The following is a 9,394-nucleotide window of genomic DNA, read 5'->3' as shown; positions in this document are numbered from 1 at the left end:
TCTCCATAGAGCCCTGGGACTCAGAGTCTGGTTTCTCCTCCTAGATAGTTTGGAGGGATGCTCTAGGGTGTTGGCCGACTGTAGCATGTTGATGGCCGGTGGAGGCTGGTCGACGAACATGCTGCTTAGGGCATCTTGGTAAGTGGCAGCGACGTTGGTGAGCCCAAAGGGTAGAGCCATAACCCCTGGAGTTTCCCAAGCAGCCTTCGATAGATCTAGATCGGAGGGTAGTCGGCGCTGAACCAGAGTGGTTAGAGCTGATTCTATGATGGAGAGGCAATCTACGAGCTTCTGGCCAACCTGATCGATGGATGCGATCAGATCATCATTGTTGATTTGCCTCCTCTGGTAGCGGGGGAGCGGGTGGCAAATTGTCGGTGAAAGTGACCTCGGTGGTGGTTCTAAGATCAGATCTACAGTCGTAGGTGTTGGGGTGATCGGCGCAACATTGATCTGCACTAGCTCAATGAGCTCTCCAACTCTATTAGCGTTGATGATCCACGAGATCGATCCGACCGTGAAGATCTGGCCGGGCTATGGAAGGGACAAAGAGCCTACAGAACGCACCATCTTGTTCAACATGGAAACAGCACGCACACTCCTACCTGGTGCACCAACTGTCGATAGAATATCGTCAGCAGTCATCCGAGAGGTATCCCATGAAGGTAGATTGATCGGTAGAGATGCGTATACTCAAGAACAAGAAGGCAATAGAGACACACGAGTTAGACAGGTTTAGGCTGTCAGTATGATGTAATACCCTACTCCTATGGTCTGTTGGATTGTATTGGCTATCATATGATATTACATGAGTTTGGAGGGGGTCCCTGCCCGCCTTATATTGTCCAGGGGGTAGGGTTATAAGTCGGTTAGATCTAGGAGATAACCGAAAAGTAATAACAGATTACATGAATCATGGGATCATATGTATCCTAACAGATCTCGTAGTATCTTCAGGATATCTTTCTAGTGTCTTGCAGAAGGCGCCGAGCAGCGTCGTGCCCCGCAAAGCTTCATCTTGTGGGCTGGGCCGCCCTTGGGGGCGCAACCCATGTGGTTTGCCATGCGTATCCGGGATCGTGCCCCCACAGATTCCCAAAGCAGCAAAAATATATCTCAATCCACCATATCAAGAAAACTCCCACCACCTCTTATAGAGCTTGATGTCCCTGCTCTTGAGCTAAACAATAATGTTTGGCCTATCCATCAAATTGCTCTAGCTATCCAGATCTAGGATCATGATCCATAGCCTGAGATCACCAATTCTAGTAGTGCTGCCATGGGTTCATTCACAACACCAATTGATCCCTTGTTTGTGCAAGATGAAGATGTAGTTGCTGGAACTCCCATGCGGCAACCCCAGCCTACTCTTGATTTAATTCCTTTTCAAGTTCCAGTTCAATGGCCACAAACACTTCTGCTCTTCACAGAAGTGACGACGGTGTCGTATAAGGCATTGAAATTCAAACATAGGGCTATTGTCACACCCTAAAAAATTTGATTTTGGGTTGTGCATAGAAAACACTAAATAAAATGAATTATTATAATATTTGAATAAAATTTACCAAGTTTAGTTTGAGCTAGCACATATTTAGTTATAGGAAGAATGCGAATTTTCAAAGTCTTCTAGTTTTGACGGGCGTTTGGATGATGTGATGTTTGCTTGTTATTTCTTTGTGTGTTGAGAGTGAGCAAAGTCTTTAAAATACGTTAGTAGGTCGATTTTCCTTCTCCGGCATGCCTTTATCTTTTTCTATAATCAAATTCTTTGTTTCTCGGCTCAAGTTTTCATTGATAGCTTCCTAAAATCTTTTTATTGTAACGCAAATCACTCCTTTCAGTTCCTCGTTTGTCAATCAATCTCTATAAATTTCTCAGAAATTTTTTTAGCTTTTTCTGAAACTTGTTCCTACTTGTCTGTGAGCATAATTTATTTTTTAGATGATCCAAATTATCTTATCATGGGCTGCAAATATTTTATTTGGGTTCCTCATATTTCATAGGGACAATTGGCCACAGGACATGCCAAATGAGCACCGACGGCTGGTGGACACCGCAAATGCACCAATTTGCTGCTGGCCACTGTGTTTCCACTTTGAGTTGCCAGAAGACACCGTGCCCTGGTTTGAGCCAAGAGAGGAGAGAGAAATATTCATTTTGGACATGTGGTGCCCTCGAGCCAAAACGCCAACCTGGTCTGGTTTGACCACATTTAACCGGCCCGACCCGGCAGTTAGGGTATCGACGCCCTCCCGCCTTCCCTCTCTTCCCCATCCCCTTCTCCAAGTCAGCGGCGGTGGCGCAGGCTTGGCGGGCGCGGGATTGTCAAGCGGGCCGGTGGGGGCAAGCAGAGGCCTGAAGATGGCGACGGGCTCCAGCGCTTCCTCCTCGACAGGTTCACGCGGACCGAGTCGATAGCCGCCGATGGGTGGCCAGCCGCTGTGCCCTTTCTGCCGGACGGCCACCATTGTGGAGCGGACCTCCAGAACCATAAAAAACCTAGATAAGCAGTTCTACACTTGCAAGAATCAGGACTGGGTGAGTTTTTTGTACTTCATGTTGTTCATTTTTGTCAACGCCAACTCCAGATCTAGGGTTCATCCGAAATCTCTGCTTGAACAGGGCAACAGCAAGTGCGCTTTCTTCATGTGGAAGCCGGTGAGTGATGGCGTCGATGCTGCATCATTGACGGCCGAAGTCCAGGCATTGGAGAAGTCTCTGTTGGCCCTAGGCAATTCTGTTGAAGCTCAGAGTCTCCATGTCAGTAGAATAGCTGGGCAGCAGAGAGTGGATAGGTGGTTGAATGTGGCCAGTGTGTTTGTAGGAGTTGTGTGCTTTGTTGTCTTGTGCAGTTGTCTTGTGCATCTTAATGCAGAAGCAAGATTAACTTTGTAATGGCTTGAGAAATGAATGGAAGACAGTTATCTTGCAATCCCAAGTTTAATACAAGGAAACTAAGCCTTAGATGGCCATAATACAATACCAAGTGTCATAATACAATACCAGTCCAAGTGGAACCTCATATGGCCACAATACAATACCAGTTTACACATTACATAGTTCATTTGCTAGAATTCAATACCAGGTGTCATACATAACCCAGACCAAGTTTATATGGCCATAGCATCCTTAAACTGACAGAGAAGTTCACAAAATCACAAAAATCCATCATAAAGAGGAAGCCATGTTGCTTGCACACTCCTAGACTTCCATCAACCTCTTCTTGCTCCTAGTGCTAGCGCTAGGACTTGCTGATGATGTACTTTGGCTCCTTGTCACCGCTCCTTGGCTGGCCTACTTCCTTGTAACCGGGGAGTTTGAAACCCTGCACAGTTATACACATGTTAACATGTAGTCCCTAAACTAACATAAAAACTGAAGGTAACAGATGGATCACATACTATTTAGCAGGTGTGGGCTCTACAGGTGTGGGCTCTGCAGGTGTGGGCTCTGCAGCTGTAGGAGTTGCCTTCTTTTTCTTGTTGGGTTGTTTCCCCTTGGTGGAGGCCTTCCTCTTCTTCTTAGTACAAGGATCTTCTGGGTTTTCTGTAACCCAGATCACTTTTGGCTTGGAAGTCCTCTTCCTCTTCTTGGATGGATCTTCCGTGGTTTCTATGATCTCCACCACTTTTGGCTTGTAAGTCCTCCTCCTCTTTGGTGGTCCAGGTGGTGGGGCATCAGGATCATGGATAGTTTCATTGCAGGTTTTCTATAGGTGACCAAATCCACCACACCTTTTACACCTTCTCTTGCCTCTACTGCTTGTCCCACCTTTTTCAGAGCCAACTATCCTTCTCTTTCTTGGCCTACCTGCTGCTCTATAGCATAAAGGAGGAAGTAGCTTGAAGCCAAGGTCCACCTTCTCCCATTCTTCCTTGTCTGGCATTGGAGGCACAACAGATGCATATGTTGCTATGAACTTCTGCACAGAGTAGTAAGGGTGCACAAAATTCTCCAATAGGACCCTTCTTGTGCCAATGAAAGCTATGGCACGCACACAAGGGAGTCCAGTGAGCTGCCATCCTCTGCATGTGCACTCATGGTTGTCCAGATCAACAATGAATCTCCAAGGAACTAGGTGTTTATTCACTCCTCCTACTTCTCCAACCATTGGGCCACTCCTATGTATGCTATAGTTAAGGGATCTGCTTTTCTCATGCAGAACCTTCATGACATGAGGCAAAATCTTAAAGCCTGACAACTTTGAGGCTAGGTTTCTCCTAGTGCAGAACCTATCCATGATCAACTGCCTTATCTTATCCATGAGGTCTAGAACAGGTAAGGACTTGTGTTCCCTGATCCAACTATTGAATGTCTCAGCAATGTTGTTGGTGACATAGTCACATTTGGTTGTTGTGTTGAATTTGGCCCTTGCCCATAGCTGCTTGTGGTTCTCCAGCAGCCAATTAGTTGCCTTTGGGCATGCTTTGTGCATCTCATTCCAATGCCTCTCATGTGTTGTCATTCTGTAGCACCTTGATGCAGGCCACAAGTTCTTCTCAAACACTTCTCCTCTAAACCTCTTCTAGAAATTCTTGACAAGATGCCTCATGCATTCTCTGTGTTCTACACCATTGCTGAAGATTTTGGTAACTGCCTTATCAATTCCTTTGCCTGTCATTAGGAAACAAGAAAAGAACCAGAAAACACTGTCAGTCATTAGGAAATAAGAAAAGAACAAGGTCTGCTGAAATATGTTGAAATAAGAAAACTAACCTGCATCTGTTGAAATAACCAGACCATGTGGAGAACCAATTGCCTTGTGCAGCATCTTCATGAACCATTCCCAGTTCTCCATGGTCTCACTGCCAAAGACTCCATAGGCCACTGGGAACATCCAGTTATGGCCATCAACACCTATAGCTGAAGCTAACTGACCCTTCCACCTTGCTGTCAAAACTATAGAATCAATCCCTAGGTACGGTCTACAACCATTAAGGAAGCCATCAATGCATGGCTTCAGTGCTACAAACATCCTACAAAACCTTCTCTTCTTAATCTGCAACCATCAAAGAATGAAGGTAATGAAATAATATAGAGTTAGTGAAACAGCTACATCAATGAAACATGGCATAAACAAGTAATGAAAAAGTGCATACCTGCCATGTCTTCCCATCTGATAACTGAGATGCATGAATCCTCCACCTACACCTCTCTGCCTTATAGTAAGCTCGGTATCGCCTTGACTCACTATAAGGAACTACAAGTTCAACTTCATTAAGCATAGCATATTGCATAATACACCTCTTAAAACATAAACCATCTTCAAAAGTAACACCAACTACTATTTTAGGGTTATCTACGTCAGTGACATGCAGCACACTCTCACAGCCCCTCTCATCATCCACCTCTAGTGGGTCATCATCCTCTGGGTCAGTGTCAGGATAGTAAGAACAATCCTCTTGACCATCATCATTGAGCTCATCATGGTACTTCTCTTTCTCATCATCCACTCCTACATACTCAACCTCATCCTTCTCTCCCCAGTCATCATTCTCATCATCCTGGGCATCAGCACTCTCATCACTCTCATCACTCTCATCACTCTCATCATGGTCAGCAATGTCATCAGCCTCAAACTCTATAGTGTCATGAGCATTAACATCTGTAGTGTCATCAGGCTCAGTATTTCTAGAAGGACACTCAGCAGTAGGAGCTTGTAAATTATTAGGGTAAATCACATCTAAAGGCATAGCAACTTCAACATTTTCATCATCAGCAAGATTATCATGCTCAACAGGATTAGCATGCTGAACAGGATTAGCATCAACACGAGCCGTGTTCCAAGGAGTTGTGTCAATAACATCTACAGTTAGTGGCAGCTTCCTACTATCCCAATAAACATCAAATGCATGCAGCATAGCACTATCAGAATTTATGTGGACTATCTCATTCTTGGTTGTGTCAAAGAAGGAGACATGGAGATCTTGATCCTGACCATGAACTATCTCCTCACCGAGCAGCTGACGAAAACCCATCCAGTTGAAAATATCCTTATCCACCACACGCATGTAACTCTGAGTAACATGATAGTCACCGAGCCCATCCGGTCTTTGCTCTACATAAGCAGGAACTCTAATCGCCAATCTACACGCTGAGCTCGGATCCATGCTAAATCAAAACAAAGTGAAACCAAAATCAACTCTAATCTAAATCTGCCGTGTTTCTAACGCATCCGCAGGCAAACAAATCAATTGACAAGCAGAGAAGATAAATATCATACCCTTTTGGAAGCCATTTCAATTGAGAAACCCTAGGCGGAGACCCAGGGCACTGCGCGGTCTTCCGGGTTAGGGACGGCATCTTTGGGTTCCTGATGGGGGACGACATCCTCCTCAACTCCATATGGCGGATGACGCCTTCGGCTAGAGGTATAAGCGGCGGGGCTCAATGGATTGGACGGCGGCGCGGCGACGAACAATGGAGTGAACGGCGGTGGCGGGCGAGAAGGGGATGGGGAAGAGAGGGAAGGCGGGAGGGCGTCGATACCCTAACTGCCGGGTCGGGCCGGTTAAATGTGGTCGAACCAGACCAGGTTGGCGTTTTGGCTCGAGGGCACCACATGTCCAAAATGAATATTTCTCTCTCCTCTCTTGGCTCAAACCGGGGCGCGGTGTCTTCTGGCAACTCAAAGTGGAAACACAGTGGCCAGCAGCAAATTGGCGCATTTGCGGTGTCCACCAGCCGTCGGTGCTCATTTGGCATGTCCTGTGGCCAATTGTCCCTATTTCATAATGTCTCTGGAAATTTTCTCCGAATTTTAGAGCTTTCGGAGTATTTTTCGCGGCTTAAATAATAATTCTAGACTTTTCTAGAATTATTTTATCCACGAAATTCATTAATTCTGAAAATAATAAATCTCTCATTTTTCCCAATGCTCAAAGCCCATGTGCAATAATCCTAATAAATCCTAAAGGCCCATGCATTTATTTACTAATGGGGCTTTAATGATTATTTAGGTTTATTAGTAAATATGGAGGGTGCAATATCAATTAGTACCATATTGCTAGTTGATGTAGATGTGGAGAGTTTTTCTCCCTATAAATATGTACCAACCCCTTGGGTAAAGTACACCAAAACTACCGTAAGTGGAGCCCCTAGTTTGTGAAATCCCTCGTGTAGTAAATTAGATTTTTCTCCTCCTCGCCGTCGTCGCCGCGCTGCCTAGCTTGACCATCCTCTCCTTTATGCAACAAGTCGAGCCCACCCCTGTGCAGCTATTGTTGCCATGCCTGTGTGGTGGCTGTACGGGAGCCAAAGGATGAAGACGAGTTAATTACGAAATTACCATCAGTTCGTAATATTGTCGTCGTATATTCATTTTAAGTTCGTTTCGAGTCGTTCCAATTGCGTTGGATTCGTATCGATGTGATCTACATGCTAGTGTCGTCATTTTTCATGTCAAGTGACTTTTATATATATGCTTAAATATTAATTTGATTAATATGCATGCAACTAGTTTTTATAAATAAAAGCAACATAATTATATACAATGCTCTTTTGCAAATAAGTTTTAACATGACTAGTTGCTAACATAAATATGTTTCTAAATTATAATATGTTTAGTCTAAACACACATATCAAATTTGATTAGATGTTCGCACATGTCAGTTTGTATTTGCAAGTTAAAGTTGAATTGGCATAAATGATATCAAAATATTTATAAATAAAATATGATTAGCTTCAACTCAGTTTTTAAGTATAAATATAATTTGTTTAATATAAATTAATGCTACTCACCTAGTTTTTCCTAATTAACATAAATCAAGCTTATAGTCTTCTCTTTTCTTTTATAATATAAAACCCTGTAGTCGTTTCTTTACAATCGTAGTTCTGATTAACGTGCTTTTCATGTATGTGTGTTCGTAGCGACACGTAGAACATCTTTAAAACCTTTTTACTTTGTTGTTTCATATATTTGGTGTACTGTTCTAATTTAGTTCTATTGTTTGCTTCATGTATGATTGCATGGATACTTGTGGGGTGCTTTATGATCATGTTCAGTCAGTGAGCTTTACGTGTTGATTAAGGAGTTCCATTGAATGTTTGGATTAGAAGATGGATCTTAGTTTAAGGCAAGTATAGCATAGGATCTTCCTTGTTGTCCTATACACCTTAAATCATTTAATTCATACTGCATGTGTCTACCTTGACTACCACTATGGATTTTCTAGTACTTTGTTAGGTGTTGCATTGGGTAGTATGATGCTAGTGTTCAACTAAAGCCATGATCTTGTAACTTAACTAATGGAATATGCAATAAACATTAAAAGATGTTTTTTAGCTACATAGAATCAGGAGGCTAGAGCATAGGGTTGTTTTTATGGTGCTCTGGATTTCTCTCCCTAAGGACTTATCGGTATGTGATCATCCAGGACTTACAGTACAACTGTGAGGGCTATATGGCTCTGGCTTTAGCTCAGTATGAGGATCTTTTCTAGCTTGTTAGTGGTTATCTTTTTTGGCGTAAGAATGACTTGACGAATCGGGTATAGTGCGGGCTCTGTCCCCTTGTGTATAGGCTGCGCGTCATTACGCTATTAGGAAGGGGGGCTCTACATCTGTTTGTCGAGTGAATCTAATGGCCCTAACTTGTTAGATGAACCTTTGAAAGGCTTCATAGTGAACCCTGCTAACCTTCCTTGGTAGTGGGTCAAGAGGCTAATCTCCTTGGGCGAAAGGACAAATCACGACTCACAGTGAAAGTGTACAACCTCTGCAGAGTATAAAATTGGTATATCAGTCGTGCTCACAGTCACGAGCGGCCTTGAAACCCTTACGGAATATATGATGAACACTGATGATACTAATGATAAAGATGCTCATTAATGATTATTGTTTTTTATATTCACTATTCATGTTTACCTGATCATGTGTTTATATAGCCTTGTGATAAACTTGTTGTTACTCCTATGCTAAAATTGTGACAACTAAAAGTTAATCGCAGTTAAACCAGTGTCAGCCTTTTGAGCCTTATGAACCCAATGTTATATTTGTTGAGTACGACATGTACTTACGCTTGCTTTACTTTTTAAATCTTTGGATAAAAATCCTGGATGGGTACCAGATTGCTAGAGTTTGGAGAAATTAGGCCTGTGATCAACCAGTCAGTTGTCCCTGTGAAATTGGAGTCTTCACCTGAAGATCGGAGTTGTCTTTCCGCTGTCTGTTGTCTAAGGTTATATTCTTTATACTAAGTATGTTATATATTAAGCATTATCTATTGATATTAGCCTTATTTGTAGCTATATGTTATATTTGACTTCCTGGGCTCACATATGGTGTGCATCTGGTTTTATTCTTAAAACTGGATGCTACAGCTATATAGGGAAGTTTGAAGTTTTCAGGGCCATGGAATAACTAATTTTTTCTTGCTAGGCCCTTGCGCATCATC

This window comes from Miscanthus floridulus, chromosome 1 (genome assembly GCF_019320115.1).
Source record: "Miscanthus floridulus cultivar M001 chromosome 1, ASM1932011v1, whole genome shotgun sequence".
NCBI lineage: Eukaryota > Viridiplantae > Streptophyta > Magnoliopsida > Poales > Poaceae > Miscanthus > Miscanthus floridulus.
This window is presented reverse-complemented; position numbering follows the sequence as displayed.